The 19,734-nt window shown below is 36.8% G+C and overlaps 1 long non-coding RNA gene across 1 annotated transcript in view; it reads left to right on the top strand.

Annotated features, from left to right (window-relative positions):
* The first annotated feature begins 6,773 nt into the window (after window positions 1–6,773).
* Window positions 6,774–19,734, top strand: part of LOC116738013 — a 53,725-nt gene continuing 40,764 nt past the window's right edge. Inside the window, exon 1 of the long non-coding RNA XR_004343490.1 lies at window positions 6,774–8,245. This is a non-coding gene — a long non-coding RNA (uncharacterized LOC116738013). The remainder of the gene's footprint in view (window positions 8,246–19,734) is intronic.

Genomic DNA, 19,734 nt, shown 5'->3' with positions numbered 1-19,734 from the left:
CCTCACCCCAGGCCTGAGCCTTAGGGGGAGGCAGGATTTCCTCTGTGCAGCTTTTGAGGCGGTCGACTCCCCGCCTGGCCGCGTTAGATTTGCATAACCAGAAACTCATTCCAGTGGAGATGCAGTGGGTGTGTCCACGCTTCGATGACACCTTTATTTTAAAAGCTGTGATGTTTGAAGGTGAGAAGGGAGCTTAGTGGTGATACGTTACCGTTTCGAGGCGATTCTTGAGGCATTTCCAGAAGGAAAAGGAAGCTCAGCTCGGAAGTGAATACACAGAAGTAACTAACTGTAGAGCAGTGACTAACCATGGAGCGCTCACCGGGAACTTTGGGCTTGGTTTAGGTTGTGAGGAATTCCTGTTTTCCTCCTCTCCTCCGCAAGCCTGGTTTCTCTTCTGTGCAATGTACAGGAATATCGTGATTTTGCAACTTTCTTAGCAGCAGAATCTATTTTTAACCTAAATTCTATCCCAGCCCCACGTAAAAGCAGCTAACAGCAACGAATGGTTTCTTCGATCCCTTGTCTTTTATTTATGCTTGTGTATTTAAAATTTTATCTCTGGGGATAAACACCATCCTTTGCTGAACCCTGAAAACATGACCAAAGAGCCGTGGAGCTTGCAGGGTTCTTTGGAAATGCTGTGAAGAAAGTTGGCAACCAGGGAGTTTTCAAGAAATTGTGATACCCACGATCTTATCTGACCTTTGCACCTTTTCTTCTACATTTATTATTTCTGTTGTAAAAAATGGAGACAGGAAGGAACCACTTTTGAATCCTGTAGCCACAGTTTTTAAAGTCCTTCTTGAGCTTTAGCGATAGTAGGAGAAAACCAGAAGAGGCCAGAAAAATCAGGCAGTCCTTAAAGCAGTGCAGTTTCTACAAGGGCATGGCTGCCTTAGTAGCAGATCTGTGTGTTAGGGATGCTAATTTGGTAGCTCTTGGGATTCATTATTCATTGAGCTGAACAAATGGTAAGCACCTACTATGCGGTGCTCTGTATTTTGACGGTGTGACAGTGAGCAAAGCAGACAGTCGCTTCTCATGGAAATCGTAGTCTCCCTTGGGAGAGAGAGAGGCAATAAAGACAAATAGATAAAACGTATAACAAGCGAGTAGTGAGTGCAGAGGAAGGAGAATGGGATATGTGTGTGAGATGGAGGTGGCAGAATTTGTCATGGAAGGGCCCCACTGAGAAGGCGACATTTGAATGATGGAGTTCTATGTGTATTTGGGGAAATACTGTTCCAGGGAGAAGAAAAGCAAAGACCGAAAGGTGAGAATATTCCTGACATGTTCATGGAATTAGATACAGCCCAGTGTGGCAAAAGCTGTTTGAAGGGATGGGAAAAATCAAAGGCAATTGTGTTGGAGAGTTTAGGGGTTGGAAGCAGGATAGACCAGAATGGACCCCTCCCCCCCCCCATTGGCTCTTGGAAGGACTTTGGCTTTTAATTTGAGTGAGATGGTATATTGGTTTCGACTGGCATAACACAGTACCGTAGATTGGGTTGCTTAAATAACAGAAATTTATTTCCTTACAGTTCTGGAAGCTAGAAGCTCTAGGATCAGGGTGCCAGTATGGGCAGCTTCTGGTAAGGGCTTTCTTCCTGGCTTACAGACCTTACAGTCTTTTCACTGTGTCCTCACTTGGTGGATAGAGAACTCTGGTGTCTCTTCCTATAAGGGGACCATTTTCATCTAATCAGTGCTCCACCTTTATGACCTCATTTAATTTTAATCATTTCCAAAAGGCACTATCTCCAATACAGTTAGCCGAATTAGGGCTCTCACATATGGATTTGGGTGGGAAGGTCACTTTAGTTCCTAGCAGATGGCAAGTTATTGGAGTGTCTGAGTTGAGGAATGACATGATTTGACATATATTTAAGACATGAACCTAACTGCCTTGTAAATATACAAGAAGGTAAGTGGTGGGGCCAAAGAAAGAAACAAGGAGATGTTAAGAGGCAACTCAGCAATCCAAGAGGTGATGGTATGGCTTGGCCATAATGGGTAGTAGTGAAAATGGGGGTGGGAGGGAAGTGGTTGAATTAGGGAAGCAATAGAATTTTTTGATAGATGTGGAGGGTGAAAGGGAATCCACCTTTGGCCTGAGCAACTGAAAGAATCACGTTACTATTTTCTGAGATGGAGGAAATGGTGAATAGAGCAGGGTTGGGTAGGAGGCATATCGGGAGCTCAGTCTGAGATATCCGTTGGAGGAAACAAATACATGTATAGCAATTAATAGTAGTCACTCATAGAAATATGTAATTGCAAGCTGAGAAGTTCTAGGACAGAGAGGAACATAGTACAATGAGAATGCAAAATACGGGGGCCAGACTTAGTGAGGGAGGAAGTGACTTTTCAGCTGAGGTCTGAAGGGTGAGAATTTGCAGGAGTGGGGGGAGGGGTTCAAAAAAGAGTAATATTGTGGGCAAAAGCCCTCATGGACTAAACATGGCCTAAGGAGCTTGAGGCCAGTTTGGTTAAAGCATGGAGATTAAGAGACAAGAGTGATAAGAGATGACTCTATTCTAAAAGCCCTATACAACCAGTAAGGGGTTTCCAGGGAGGCAGAGGGGGACATGACCAGATTTAAATTTATTTAAAGTCTCTCTAGTGATTTTGTGGCAGAAGATTGTGGAGAGGGGCAAGAATAAGAAAGGATACAATTTCAGTAATCTAGGCAGAAAATGATAGCAGTACCACTAGCTAACGTTTATACGGAACTTGTCCTAGATTCTGTGCTCGACTCTGCATTCATAATCTTATTTCATTCTTACAGCAACACTATGAAGAAAATCCTAGCATTGCCCCCATTTTACAGATGAAAAACTTGCTTAAGGGAAAAAAATGGTTAAGTAACTTGTCTGAGGTCACTCAGCCAAAATGCATATTTGAATTCAGGGAGATGTCTTCACTAATCAAGCTTTGCTCGTTTGGATTGTGTGGGATGCACGGGAGATGACGAAGGGGAAAATTTGAGAGGTACTTAAGAGGACTTAGAAATGGGTTTAAGGAATGAAAGAGAATAAAGTATGCATTTTCTAACTTTGTGTACCTGGGGTTAGATGATGGTGACATGAGTGAGGAAATGAACATTCTAAAACTAGGTTTGGAGATGACTATGAGAAATTTGGTCTAGAGCATATTGTGGCTGAGATACTTTTGAAACATCTAAATGGAAAAGTATTTGGCTACATGGGTTTTGGGCTCATAGGAAAAGTTTGTATGACAGAGTACAGATGTGGGGATCTTCTGCAAGTAGACCCCATGGACACAAATAAGATCACTTAGGGAGATGGTGTAGAGCAACACTGTACAACAGAACTTTCTGCAGTGATAGAAATGTTCTATATCACTGCTGCCCAGTATAGTAACCATGAGCCACTTGTGGCTCTTGAGCACTTGAAATGCCTAGTGCAACTGAGGAACTGAATATTTAATTTAATTTTATTGAATTTCTTAAGTAGCCCCCTGAACTAGTAGCTACCATATTGAACAACGTAGATATAATAGGGCTCAAAAGAAGGCCTAGAGTCCAGCCTTGTGTAATTCCAACATGTAAAGACTAGATAAAAAGGAGGAGTGGCCTGAAAGTTGAAAAGAAAACCAGATGAAGTCATTCTTAAAGTAAGATTAGCTGTATTAAACTGGGCCAAGAGATGGAGACAGATGAAAAGTAGTAATAGATTGAATTTAGTACCATGTATTAGCCAACATAATGGGAGGGTAACGGTGGGGAGCAAGGGTTCCAGGAGATGTAATCAAACTGTGCATGTGAAACTTGTAGAAACACTGTCAGGATACAACATTTGTTTATTAGATTTACCGTGTGTCAATTTAGAGACTAACCATCAGGAGAACAGACTGCTTGTCAAGTGCCATGAGGGAGTACTCCAATCGTTTTGCTCATTTTCCCCTTTTGTCAGAAAGTTAGCCTGTGGCATTTGTATGTGCAATGTATTTGCTAGTGTGTAGTGAATGTACTTAGAATTTTAGGACGAGAAGAGACTTAGGTTATTATTCCAAGCCTCTCAGTTAACAAATGCAAAAAATCCTAAAAGGAGGCATAGATTATGTTAGACCTACAACTCTTCATACCTGCAGCTTTAGAATATGTGAGATACAAAGCCATGTGGAGCCTTTGAAATCAGCCTTTTTTCTTTTTTTTTTTTTTACAGTGGGTTTTACTTGAATATATTGTGTGTCCTCACATTCTACGTGGTTTTTGGTTTTTCTTTCTTACTGGCTGTCATTCTGCATACAGATTAGGCCAGTGGTATTTCTCTTGACAAATAAAGTAATTATCCTATTATGGGCGAAAAAAAAGTTACCCTAGAGAAGCTTGTTTATGCTGTAAATGTCATAATTTTGTTTTCTTACTCAAGTCCCAATCACATTCTTATTTAAAAATTTATATTTGTAAGTTATATCTTTCAAAAAAGAGAGCTCAAGGTTTTATTGAGTTTAAATCTTATCCCAGCTATAAGCCTATAACACATTTAAAATAAACCTGGTCAAAATCTTTTTTTCATTCCCCATTTCCACCTATGAATACATGTATTTATCATAAAACTAATCAAGGAAATCCCTTTCACTCAAATTTTGTATTGAAAAAGTTATTTTTCTCTCTGTACTGATTTACTTTTAATACTTGTAACTCTGCAGGTGGTGAACATTTGCAAACTTTGAAGTTCAAAATTGTTACCAAATAGTAATATATGAAGGAAATACTTTTACAGAATAGTGTAGTGGTTACAAGCATGCTCTTAGCCAAACTTTGGATTTGACTCTTAGCTTCAAGCGCACCTTGTCGTGTGACTGGGGCTAGTGTGACCCCTGTGCCTCAGATTTCTCCTTTGTAAATAGGGATAATAATGGTAGCTATCTCCTAGACTTATGAGGATTACATTAATTGCTACCTGTATGGTGCTTAGAACAGTGCCAGACACATGGTAAGCCCTACTATATACAAACATTAAATATTCCATTCAAAAATAAGAAACAGTAGTAAGTTGAAACTTTTAAATTGCATCTTTTTTTATGGATGTGTCCTGTTTATTTTTAAAATTTTGTTTTTGGGAGGCATTTAAGTGATTTTTAGTTTAGTTTTTTTTTTTTTTTTTTTTTAATGTTTATTTATTTTTGAAGGAGAGAGAGAGACAGAGCTTGAGTGTGGCAGGGGCAGAGAGAGGGAGACAGAATCTGAAGCAGGCTCCAGGCTCTGAGCTGTCAGCACAGAGCCCAACCCGGGGCTCAAAATCACGAGCTGTGAGATCCTGACATGAGCTGAAGTCTTAAAGCTTAACTTCTTAAGGCTTAACCGACTGAGCCACCCAGGCGCCCTCAGAGTTTGTATAGTTTTAAAGCATTTGTTAGTAACATTTTGCTGCCACTTATTTGAAAGATGGAATAACACCCTAGGCTGAGGATTTATCCTGTATTCACCTTAAGTCCATTTTTTCCTCCTACTGGGTGGGCCCTTTTAAAACTAACTGTTTGTTACTAAAACCATTGTATACTAAATATATTACTAAAGTATGCTATAGTGATGTTTTGTCTGTATTCACTGTGTTTACTATACTTTCAAAATAATAGAATTTAATAGCATTACACACCAACACTTAAAAAATACACACAGGGCGGGGGCAGGGGGGTGCAGCCTGGATGGTTCAGTTGGTTGAGCGCCCAACTTCAGCTCAGGTCAAGGTCTTGAGATTTTTGAGTTCAAGCCCCACGTCAGGCTTGCTGTGCAGAGCCTGTTTCACATCCTCTGCCTCCCTCTCTCTCTCCGCCCCTCCCCTGCGGTGCATGTGCCCATGCTCTTGCTCTCTCTCTTTCGCTCTCTCCCAAAAATAAATAAACATTTTTTTTAAAAAATACACACCTAGAGGTGCCTGGGTGGCTCAGTTATTGAGTGTCTGACTCTTGATTTTGGTTCAGGTCATGATCTTGTGGTCGTGGAATCAAGCCCCAGCTGGAGCTCCATCCTGAGACTGGAGCCTGCTTAAGATTCTTTTTCTCCCTCTCCCTCTGCCCCTCCTTCCACCTCTCTTCCCATCTGTCTCTCAAAAAAAAAAAAAAAAAAACCAAAACAAAACAAAAAAAACAACCTTGTTATTTAGTTTAATTGCCTCCCCCCCCATGGAGTCAAATATAATAATGTATCCCATAGCTAAATTCCATATCTATATTCCCTTCATTTTTAATGAAAAATGTCTAATTTTTTATCTTCTATTATATTCATTAATGATTAATCCATTTCATTTTCAAAAAACTGTAAGAATAATTGAGATATGGTTTTATAATTGTTTAGGATGCCTGAAATCTAAGACCATAAACATGGAAGGGAACTCCGGGTGCTTGGATGGCTCAGTCACTTTAGTGTCCAACTCTTGATTTTAGCTCAGGCCATAATCTCACAGTGTGAGATTGAGCCCCACATCAGGTTCTGCCCTGGGTGTGGAGTCTGTCTCTCTCTCTCTCTCTCTCTCCCTCTCTCCCTCTCTCCCTCTCTCCTTCCCTTTCTCTGCCCCTCCCCCACTCACAATAAATAAATTATTAAAAATCTTAAAAACAATCATGGAAGGGATCTTAAGGATTATGTAGAAAGCCCCTACTTTGAAAAATAGAATAGTTATTCTACCATTACACACACACACACACACACACACACACACACACACACACACAGAAAACACTTTTTTAAAAAAATGTTTAATCTTTATACCCAACATGGGGCTTGAACTGACAACTCTGAGATCAAGAGCCACATGCTCCACTGACTGAGTCAGCCAGACCCCCCCCCCAAAAACGTTTTTTTCTTTAGTAACATATTTTAATGATTCCAAGTTCTTACAGCCATAATATTAGACATGTAATACACACTCAAATATATTATTTAAGAACAGGACATTCTTCCTAATGGCTAAACTAAATTATTCTTCTAATAATTCAAAGTTTTTGCCTCTTGTCCTATTCTTCAGGTGTTATGGTAACCCATGAAATGTAAGGTTACTTTTTGTTTTATTTTCTAAATGATTTCCTCTTACATGTCATTATAGAGCCCAATATTTGAGTACATAATTATTTTTATTACTTTTCTCTGGGCCCTTTCCAAGTAATTTAATCTTCCTTTAAATGTAGGCCAAAACTATTAGGTTCAATATTCCAGTTAAAAAAACAACTGATGATTGTAAAGGTAAAGACATATTTTTATAGTTGAAGTAATTGTTTTTACTTGAAACTGGGCTTTCACATCAGACTTCAGATCTGGCACCAAATGTCAACTCTTTTGATTGGTCAAAAAATGTTTTCAGTTTTTTAAGAAATTTGAACTGAAAGTATACTTCTATTTCCACCAATTTCCAAAGACATGAAATTTTGGAATGTAAATTAAAAATTTCATATTTATGAGGTCCATTAATTAGACATTTTTCTAATTATAAAAGTAATGTGTTTAATATAGAAGTCATACGAAATATAGAAGAAATATACTTGTAATGCATCACCCTAATATAACATTTACCTTTTGGTTTTAAACAATTTTTATGTCTTTTGTAATTTTTAAAACTTACCAGTTACGTGAACATCTTTCTGTATACATAAATATCTTGCAACTGTATTATTCCTAATGGCTTCATAATATTTCTTCATTTGAATTTATCATAATTTACTGAATCTATCCTTTTTTTGAATGTTTATTTCCTTCCTTTATGAATATAACAAACAATACTGAATTGCTTTGTGCATACGTCTTTCTTCATAATTGATTATTATTTCCTTAGGATAAATTCCTAGAAGTGAAATTGCAAGGTATGTGTATTTTTAAAGCTTCTGGCATACAATCCAAAATTGATTTTCCAAAGCTTTTATCAGTGTATTTTTCTATCAGCATTCTACTTGAGTGCCTGTTTCCCTCCACCCTTACAAATTCTGAGAAGAATCTTCTTATCTTTGTCAATCTGATCAGCAAAAAATGGTTTAATTTTCAGATCATTGATTGCTGGTGAGGGTGAACTTGTTAAAGTTTATTAATCTTATATACATATATCTGAATTGCCTCTTGATATCTATAGTAGACTGTTGATGTATCCTGGAAGTCTGGCTTCCATCCTGCATTTTTGTGGTAATAGCATATAAATACATTTTTTTTTTTTTGCAGGGTATGGGAATGACTGCTCTGTGCAGTTTTGAAGGATATAATATTCAAGGACCTTGCCTACCCCAGCCAATTGTGAGCACATTAACAAATGTACCATCTGGCTCTCCCAAGAGTTTTGACTTTTGAATGATGCAAAGTCAGAAAATAAGTCCAGTTGCTAGGACTATTAGCTGCTCATGCCTCAGTGCCTCCCTCTGGAGAGAACTGCCTTGCCTGGGAGCAGTCCAAAGTCCAAGGCCGGACTAGCTAAAGGGACAGTACTAAAGCCACCATTCTATTTGGGACTCTAATGAGCACCCTGTAGGACTGGCTGAGACTTCAGCTGCATCCTCACTGTGCGTCTGCTTCTCCCTCTGCCCAGTCCTGCCTTCCTCATTTGATTGAGGGTGTATCTCCTGAGAGCACTTCCCAGCCAACCTTCTCTTTGCCATCTTCCATTTCTGCCTGCTTCCAGAGACCTGCCCATTCATTCCAGTGGCAGCATTCAGGGAAAACTGCATAGTAGTTCATGCTGCCAAAACCCTCCTAAACTACTTCTGTTGTCCTTTCTAAATCTGGTCCTTCCTTTTAGACTTCCCATAATTTACACATAATTCATTTTATGTTAACCATGGTTGGTTCCTATGACTTGCAACCAAGAATCAGTATTTATACAACGTTCTTTGCCATTTTACTGATGTGTTTTACTAATCGATTTTAAGAACTTTTTATGTATCACGTGCATAAGCCTTAAACTAAATTGATTCTCTTTCATTTTTCAGTTGCATTATAATTTTGTTCATGTAGTGTTGACATTCAGTTATTTTAAAAATGTATTGCCGTTAAGTATCTCAACCATTTTCTCTGTGATTTTGCCTTTGATGTAATGTTTAGACAGGTCTTTGCCATCATGGGCTCATGTACATAAAATTAATATGTTTATATGTTTCAATTTATGGTTTTATTTTTAATCCCCTAACTCTTACAACATTTATTTGTGCTTTAGGATGAGGCAATGGTTTAACAATTTTCTACAAATAATTTACCTTGAGTACTTAGGCTTTTATGTTAGAATCAACTTTAACAGTATCCTCAAATTTCAGTGTTTAAGTAAGATACTTATCTTTTACTCAGACAACATTCCAGAAACGATATGTCTCAAGCTTGTCAGGCAGCTCTGCCATTCTTACCGGGAAGGAGGCTCTCATCTCTGGGGCAGAGGCACTTGCTTCACTTGTTGCTACTTTCCAGTCAGTGGAAAGGGGGAACTAGAGAGTGGAAAATAACCAACTTCTTAGCATCACACATGTACGCATGCACGTGCGCACACACACACACACACACATCCTGTTGACCAAGATTTAGGCACTTCACTATGCATAGCAGGTTGGGAAATACCTTTTACTCGGCGTTCATGTGACCAGCCAAAACCTGTGGAGTTCTGGTATTTTCTATGAGGAGTCCTGCCAGTGGGTGGACACATGCATTTTAAAGGGCTATAAAACATCTTAATACTAGTATTAAAATGGTGGTTATATTGAATACGGAACCGAAGATGTACCTAGAAACATCAAGTGAAAATTAACACAGAGCTAACATTTTGAAGGAGTTTTCCCCTTACAAAATGGTGTATATGCGTGCACGTGTGCGTGCCATAGCACTTCAGATCTTGTCTTCCTCCTCCTCCACCATCTCTACTACCACATACTTGAATATGATGTGTGAGTTGAAAAGAGATTTTTTTTTAACCAGATGAGTTTAATTCTCTGGGCATATTTCATATAGTTCTTTTGTTCAGCTCTCAGATTCTTTTCTGTGCAGTTTAGGTGAATATGAGCAATAATGAAGGATATATTATTATACTTTTTATAAAGTGTATTTACTTATTTTGAGAAAGAGCAGGGGAGGGCAGAGAAAAGGGGGAGAGAGAGAATCCCAAGCCAGCTCCACACTGTAAGCGTGGAACGTGATACAGGGCTGGAACCTGTGAACTGTGAGATCATGACCTGAGCAGAAATCCAGAGTCAAACACGTTCAGCTGACTGAGCCACCCATGTCCTCTGGAAGTATACATTAGTATGAGTGTTTAAGTGGATTTGCAATTTATGAAGTAAATTCATCAGGAAATATAGTATTTTTTTGTTCGTTTTATGTCTATTTTTGAGACAGAGAGAGACAGAGCATGAAGGGGGGAGGGCCAGAGAGAGAGAGGGAGACACAGAATCTGAAGCAGGCTCCAGTCTCTGAACTCTCAGCACAGAGCCTGATGCGGGGCTCGAACTCACGGACTGTGAGATCGTGACCTGAGCCGAAGTCTGACGCTTAACCGACTGAGCCACCCAGGTGCCCCAGGAAATATGGTATCTTGAAAAAGAATGACCTATATCTGATTTAGGAATGAATATTAAAGATCTAATCATGAAGAAGGAATCAGAAATTCTATATTCTCATCTAAATGCAGAATCTGTTCTTAGTACTGGTACTGATTTTTATTGTGATGATTTGAACCCATTTTCATATTCAGTTTCTCTGTACTTTATTTTGGGATTATAAATGCCTAAACCTTAGAATTCATTCTGCAAGCCTTTGACTCCTTGACAACTAGCATAAGATATCCTTTGGAATCATTGTTGGTCTGTGTGAACCATAGTTTTGATGCAGAATAGTTTGGAACGCTTTGTGTTATTTTTGCAGTTTTTATTATGAAATATAACACATATATAGGGAAGCGTTGAAGATATACATACGTTTTGATAAAAGTTACGAAGCAAGTATCTGTATAAGTCACCATCTAAGTCACGAAACATAACATTGCCCATTCCCCAGAAGCCCCCAAGTATGTCCCTTCCAGATCACAACCCTTTTGTCCTACTTCCATGTAGAGTGAGAGTCATTTCCTTGCTTTTTTGGATACATATGCATCCCCAAACAATATAAATGGATTCATACTGCAGGGGCTTTTTTGTGTCTTGCCTCATCTTAGCATCTGTTTGTGCAGTTGATTCATGTTGTTGTATGTGTTGTGCATTTATTTTCACAACATTGTAGTATTAGCTTGGATGGATATACCACAATTGATGGAGCCATTCTGCTGTTCATGAATATTGGTGGTTTCCAGGTTCATTTTTGGCGTTTTTGCTGTTGTGAACATTGCTGCTGTGAACATTTTACTATACACATCATGGTGAATATGTGTCTAAGTTTTTGTAGGGTCTATATTTAGGACGATATTGCTGGTTCACAAGGTATGTTTTTTACCTTTGATAGATCACCATATATCTATAGAAGATAGAAACCATGAATGACAAAGTCTTGTCCAAGTGAAGTGGTTGTACCAAGAATGGCATTATTTTTAAGGTTCTTTACCATCTCTTCAGATATTTGCTGAAAGTTTCTCGAGTGAGGAAAACAAACTTTATGGTATTGTATTTTATTATAAAGTTAAAATACCATTTAGAAAAAATGGAATTCACTTCTTTTCCAGTCATTTGTTTAAAAAGGTATCTTAATGTGAATGCTATTTATTAACATATAATTAAAAAATATATTATGTGTCACACATGGTATGTTATATTAACATATTATTAATAATGTAATAATATTGCACTGATTGGGTATATGGTGATTTATTTAACCAGGCAGACTGATTGACAGATATTTAGGGCATGTCCAAGTTTTTATTGTTACCAATGATGGATCTGTAAATACACTGAAATATATACCTCGTAATATTTGAGAGCTTATTCATTGGATATATTTCTAGTTGTAGAATTTTGGTTCAGAGTGTGTAAGGATTTTAAATTTTCCTAGATACTGCAAATTGCCCTCCAAAAAGCTGTGTCAACTTACCTTTTAATCAATGCTTATTTGTCAGCTTTGTATATTATCAGAATAATGTTTATTTATTTTTGAGAGAGAGAGAGAGACATGGAGCGAGTTGGAGAGGGGCAGAGAGAGAGGGAGACACAGAATCTGAAGCAGGCTCCATCCAGGCCCTGAGCTGTCAGCACAGATCGAACCCATACCTCATAATATTTGAGAACTTATTCATTGGATATATTTTTAATTGTAGAATTTTGGTTCAGAATGTGTAAGCATTTTAAATTTATCTAAATACTGCAAAATTGCCCTCCAGAAAACTGTGTCAATTTACCTTTTAATCAATGACTATTTGTCAGCATTGTATATTATCAGAATAATGTTTATTTTTGAGAGAGAGAGAGAGAGAGAGACAGAGCAAGCTGGAGAGGGGCAGAGAGAGAGGGAGACACAGAATCTGCAGCAGGCTCCATCCAGGTTCTGAGCTGTCAGCACGGACCGTGTCGTGGGGCTTGAACCCATGAACCGTGAAATCATGACCTGAGCCGAAGTCAGATGCTTAACTGACTGAGCCACCCAGGTGCCCCAGAATACTTTGTTTGCTGTTCAGATAGTTGAAAATATAATTTGTTTGGGTTTGCATTTATTTAATTATGATTGAAGTTGAACATGATTCCATTTGTTTGTCAACTGCATGTTAATATCCTTTGCCTATTTTTCTATTGGGCCAGTGCATATTTTCCTAGTGATTTGTAAAACTTTTTACAAATTAAAGATACTAACATTTTTGCCTATTATGTGTTGCAAATACTTTTACTATTTTGTGTTTAATTTTTACCCTTTGTTTCTAATTTTTTTGTACATAAATTTTAATCTTGTTTATGATTTTCAGGTTGTACATGCGAATTGCTTAGAAGCCTATTTCATATGTTGTCATTTGCTTTGTAAATATATATAAAGATAGCTAAATTTACCTCACATATAGCTCAGCCTTTTTTTTCTCTCTTTTGGAAAGACATGTTAAGTGTGAACTTCATCTAGGAACCACTGTAGATCATGAATATGATGAATGTAATCACTTTAAACAAAAATCTGTTTAACATTTAAATGACTACTCTTTCTTCCTTCACTGGTCCTAAAAGTCTATGGGTAGGCAAGCGCTATGAGTAAAGGACAGTGTCTTACCAGACATGAAGTATATACCCTAAGAAGTTAGAAAATACCTTCTCTCCAACCTTCCTTCAATTTACATGTCCTCACTTCATCTGAAACACTGTATCAAATGCTGTCAGAAGTTTAAGCATCTCTAATACCAATTTATTCATGGTTAAGCTTTGTCTTAAAGTAAATAAAATGAAATTGACTTATGTGGAGTTTATGTTTGCCTTAGAAAGCCTATAATAGATATTTTAATAGAATATTTAAAAGACAGTAGATGAAGACTCTCAATACACTTAAGGACAACCAAATGAGTTATTATTTGCGTATATAAAAACAATCCATGTGAACCTAGCTCAGACTTAGTTCTAAGCTAAAATGACTTGTAGTTCAATCCAAAATAAGATAAGAGACTGGGGCATCTGAGTGACTCAGTCGGTTATGCATCCAACTTCGACTCAGCTCATGATCTAACGCTTCATGAGTTCGAGCCCCACATCAGGCTCTCTGCTGACATCTTGGAGCCTGGACCCTGCCTCAGATTCTGTGCCTCCCTCTTTCTCTCTGCCCCTCCCCCCCAACTCTTTCTCAAAAATAAATAAGCTGTTAAAAAAAAAAATATGTGACTGAACAAGACTAAATAGTGACACTTATAAGTAGTGGGTAGCAACCAACCATGCAAAACATTTTTAGTTTACATTCCTGTTTCATATGTATTTTTAAGCTTCCTATAACTTACTGTGTAAAATTAGCTAGTGTAACATCAAGTCTTATATTTGGCTTTTGTTCAGTAGGCTAGGAACTCAAAGCCACCAGATAGTTCCTCTTATTTGGAAACACATGATTCTGTATTGCCTCAAACTAACCTTACTTTCTCCAGAGTTCTTCAGCTCAGGCCTGTATAATGGAAGCCTCAAGTCAGTTTAGATTAGACCTCATAGTTCTGGTTTTGGGGGTTAAGAAAGTTTCACGTTGGACTGAGGGAATTGTAACTGTCCCATATCTGTCGTTTAAAGATGACCCAGAGTCTCTAAAAGATTCCCAATTTCACAAAGCTTATTGTTTTCAATAAAGCAGCTTGCTATGTATTTAACTGAATGTTATTTAGTTTATAGCCTTGTAAAACTTTATCTTACGATTTTTTTTTAAACTGCATCTTAATCTTAAATATGGTTGCATTTATAGTGCTGTGAGAAAACTACTTATTTGGCTCTACTTCAAGAAAGTAAATAAAACTATAATACAGATTAAATCATACATTAAAAGTGTCCTTAACATGTTTGAATTTCTTATCTAAAATGTATATTTCTCATTAATTCTCAGATAACTTAAAAACATTTTGGGCTGTAGTACTAAAAGTTGAACACTAAATTATGCCTCTACTAAATAAAATGTAGGAGTCAGTTAAGAAGGTAGTTGGAAGGTAAATATAGAGTAATTCATCAGTTCCCTGGACCCTGTCAGAAATAAACCTTTCTGAATATCAGAAATTTTGAGGTAGCCGAAAATAGTTTTTTAAATGTTAAGGTTTTAAACTGCTTTAAGAAATTTCTATGTGTATATGTTTCCTCTGGTTTTTAAGAGAATACTGAAAATACTTTAACAGTTTTTTTGGCTCAGGTCCACTTTTGGAATGATAAAGCTATACCATAACATGCTGAAGGTGGTAGCTGTAGATAACAAGTTTAGATTTATTGGAAGACCATTCTCCCTGGATCTCTTGTGTTCCTACATGTCTTGCAAGCAGAGACATGGACTGCCTTTGTTCCAGACTCTTTTTCTTGAATGCTTGTATAGCAACCAGCCTTTGAATATTGAAATAATGTCTCCTTGGGAGTAAAGAGCAGGTATGCTCAACTGCCCATTATAGAAGGTTCAGGTTCCTTAAGCTCAGGTTCCCTGAATTCCTCTCTTGTAACATAGCCACTGTGTGTGCAGGTTTTACCTGGCTCTCTTCATGTTGCCCTGTGGGAATTGGGGCTTAGGGAACTGATGTAAATGCTGATTATCTCGTGACTGCTATTACTGTGAAAAATAAAGTCTTTTGTTTCTGACCCTAGAGTCTCATGTCTTCTGCCACCATCCATGAAATGATACAAGCTAAATTGTTAGCTTGCAAATAGGGTAAAATTCTCAGAACCTTCACAACGTCTTGGCAAGATGATATAGAACAGAGATCAGCAAACTTTTTCTGTAAATAGATGGATAATGTATGTTACCTGTTACATGTGCTGCTTTGATTTTTTGTGGGTGTGTGCATGGCCCTTTAAAAATACAAAACCATTCATAACTTGCAGGCCATACCAAAACACTCTTTGGCCTTGATCTCACTGAGGCTCTATATGTTGCTGATGTAGAGCCCTGATAGGCCCCTGGTATAGAACACAGGATTAAATGGCTATTCTGCTTTCCTACCAAGTCTCCCAGAAACTTTCTCAAAATTATTATGGGTTGCTCTTCACACATGCTTTTATAATAGTTGATAAGAAAATGAAGCTTGAGCTGCTGCATATCTGCTGGGAAATAAAATATGCAAAATTAATTAGATAATAAAAAGAAAAAGGAAGGTCTTCCTAAGTAGTTTTTCTGGAACATTTTCATCCTTAATCTCACTCTTGGGGGGCGCCTGGGTGGCGTAGTCGGTTAAGCGTCCGACTTCAGCCAGGTCACAATCTCGCGGTCCGTGAGTTTGAGCCCCGCGTCAGGCTCTGGGCTGATGGCTCAGAGCCTGGAGCCTGTTTCCGATTCTGTGTCTCCCTCTCTCTCTGCCCCTCCCCTGCTCATGCTCTGTCTCTCTCTGTCCCAAAAATAAATAAACGTTGAAAAAAAAATTAAAAAAAAAAAATCTCACTCTTGGAAATCAGAGTTAGAAATCTTGGTCTGTGAGCCAAATAGCTCTGATTTATTTGATGCTAACAATAGGTGACAGGCAACTTGTCCCTTCTATAACACACTGCTCACAGTAAAAAATTTACATTGAATTTTTGGGAGGGTTTACTCTAAAAATGGATAATTTATTCCTCTGAATGCAGTCAAACTTTTACCCATGAGGTTCTTTGTTAAGTTTTGTGTGAATGGAATTTCTCAAAGAGTATGAAACATTGGGTCTAAATTCGTTATGTAAGTATTGATATGTTGGAAAATTTTAATCAACCTTCCTTCTAGAACAACTTAAAAAGCTATTTAAGAAAAAAAAAGCATGCGGGTATCTCAAAGTTAACAACATAATGATGAATTATCAAGCTAGGATCTGGGGGAGGGATGAGAACTAAGGAAATGGCCAGGCACTGGGGCTACTTTTCTGCTAGGAACAGAAATGAAGTGGCTGGCTCATGGTTTTGCAGCCTAGAGTAAGCCCTTAAATGCATAGAGATGAGTATCCAAGGCTCCCCCCAAACAGAGGTTGTGGTAAACTATTTGTTCATTATCAAGTTGGGAACCAAGTATCGCTTAGAAGAAAAAGAGAGCCAGAAAGGAGACAAGTGTTTTCAGGGACTACCACCAGCTTGAAATCCTCTGTCTGTGATTGTTTTGAGGTGATCCTGGATTGTCAGTATTCCCAGGATTATTTCTACAAACAATTTTGTGAGGAAGCAAGACAACAGGGATAAAAAATAGATGTATTGTAAAAAAGCAATAGAAACTGTAGAAGAGTTACACAGGAACTTGTACACATTGAAGTTACCAGACACATGCTGTATTTATCTGATTATACTTACTACTTTTCATGAGAGTAAAAGATTAAAAATTTAAAAATTAAGAAGAAACAACTAGAAATTCTAGAATTAAAAACAGAACTGAAATTAAGAACTGAATAGACAGACACATCATGTAGAGATTTTGTGAAGTGGAATATAGGTCACAAACTGCAGAATGAAGCATGGAAAACTTAGAAACAGTTGAGATTAAAATTGGTAAAATTAAAGTATCCAAAATAAAGTTTAGAGAGAGAAAAGGATGGGAAATAGTATCTCATTCTAGTGAGAATGTCTCAGATTCTTAGTCCCAGAAGGCAAGGAAAGGAAGAGAGGAACAAAAGCCATATTTGAAGAGATAACGACCAAGAACTTTTCAAAGCTAATAAAGACATGATGCTCTAGTTTCAAGGTGCTTAGGAACTGTAGGCAAGAAGAACAAAAATAGAACTACATCATAGCAAAAGAAAAAAAAAAAGAAACTCAAAAACAAAAACAAGAACATTTTAGAGCAGCTGGAGGGGGGGGCGAGGAGGGGCGAGGAAGTATTGCATTAAAGAGCAACAAGCAGTTTGAGAGCTGACTTTTTGTTTTTCATTGTGGTAAAATGTATATAACATACAATTTACCATTTTAACTTTTTCAGTCTACAATGCAGTGGTGTTAATGACATTCAGAATGGTGTGCAACCATTACTGCTTTCCATTTGCAGACCTTTTTATCATCTCAAACCAAAGCTATGTACCGGTTAAAAAATTACTCTCCATTCTCTTCTCCCCCCACTCTGACCCTGCTAATGTCTATTGTACTTTCTGTCTTTATAAATTTGCTTGTTATAAATATTCCATTTAAATGGAATCATACCATATTTGTTCTTCTCTGACAGGCTTATTGTACTTAGCACATTTTCAGGGTTTATCCAGGATGCAGCATATATCAGAACATCATTAATTTTCATGAGTGAATAATATTTCATTGTATGTATATACCACATTTGTTTATTCATCTATTGTTTGATACACACATAGGTTGTTTGGATCTTTTGCTGTTATGCATGATGCTACTCTAATGTGCAAGTGATGTGCAAGTATCTGTTTGAGTACTTGTTTTCAGTTCTGTTGGGTGTATACCTAGGAGTGTAATTGTTGGGTCAAATGGTAATTCTGTTTATTTTTTTTTGAACAAGCATTCAACTGTTTTCCAAGAGTTGGCATTTTAATAAAAATAAATAAGCTAGGAAATAACAGAATACCATTTTCAAAGTGTTCATGGAAAATTACTACCAAATTAGAAGTATATATCCAATGAAAACATCCTTTCAAAATGACATTTTCATACAAACAAAAATTAAGAGAATTCACTATCAGACTTGAATTAAAGGAAATACTAAAGAGAGTTCCTTAGATACATGTAAAATGATTTCAGAAGGTTGAAGATGCAGGAAGGAAAGAAAGACAATGAGAGTGGCAAATATGGGGGAAGGGAATATAAAAATACTGGTAGTATAAAGCAATAATAATAATAATAATAATAATAATAATAATAAAGTCTTAGGGGGAAATATAGAGACAATTAAAATACCTACAAGAATGGGATATAAGTCAGGTGTTAAGTGAGTTTTCGAAGGACTTTGTCTTGTCTGTGAAGAGGGTGAATCTATTAAATAACAGTAGACTTTGATAATTCAATCATATGAGTTCCAGTCATTAGGAATATTCTTACAAAAATAGTCAAAGACTATATAACCTTCAGGGTAATAGAGAGGGCAAAATGAAATAAAAAACCCAAATGAAGGCTGAAAGGAGATACAAGATAAATAGAAACACTACCTAAAATAATTTTAAACATAAATATACCATTAACTGCATTAAATGTAGAAGAGCTAAGTGCTTCATTAAAAGACAAACTCAATGTTGTACTGTTTACAAGCATGGTATTTAAAAATGTGAGGATGCAAAAAAACTAAAAGGATAGAAAAAATGCAAACACTGACCAAAGGGTGCTGAGGTAATGATATAAATATCAGAGAAAGTACACTTCAAGGTAAAAGGTATTATTAGAAACAACATGTATGCTTCATTATAATAAACGTTTTAATCCATCATGAAGATATAAAAATATTTATGTGTAATTATATAGCATCAAAATATATAAAGCATAAATTGATGTTAACTAAAGAACTAAGATTCAAAAACACACCTCTCTTGGTAACAGAACAAGCAAATTTAAAAAGTGTGTAATGTGTGCTCGGCAGAAGTGTAGAAGATGTGAACAAGATTAGCCAACTTGACCCTAGATCACTACATTGACAGGAAAATTCTAGGGCCAGGCTTCTACCAATGTAGAATGTAATGTAATATGCCAATATAATAGGCCAATATTACACAAGATCATTCAGAGAAGACAAAAAGAGTAAACATCAACTTGTTTTCTGAAGCCAGGCCAATCTTGGTACTCACACCTTACAAGCAGATAATAAGAAAGGAAATTAAAAATCCTCACACATAGATAATATATCAATATTAATGCAAAATTTTATGCATGATGACCACATTGTGTTTATTTCATGAATTAAATCCTGAATTAATATTAGAAATGTAATATAAATAACCAGATTAACAGAATAAAGAATAGTTAATTGTATCATAATAGATGCAGAAAAGTTCAACGTCTATTTGTGAATAAAACATTTTGTAAACTAAAAGTAGAAGGAACTTCTTTCATCTGATAAAACATTTGTAAAAAACCTACATTAAGCATTATATTTATACCTAAAATATGGAATGCTTCCCTTTTGAGATAGGAAACAAGAATATCACATACTTTTATTATATTGAATTGAATGTTATTATGCTGAACACTTTTATTCAACATTGTATAGGAATTCTAGCCAGCAAAACAATAAGTAAA

This window comes from Lynx canadensis, chromosome A1, assembly GCF_007474595.2.
Source record: "Lynx canadensis isolate LIC74 chromosome A1, mLynCan4.pri.v2, whole genome shotgun sequence".
NCBI lineage: Eukaryota > Metazoa > Chordata > Mammalia > Carnivora > Felidae > Lynx > Lynx canadensis.
Note: the sequence above shows the minus strand (reverse complement) of the source record. Positions and strands in the feature narration are given on the sequence as shown.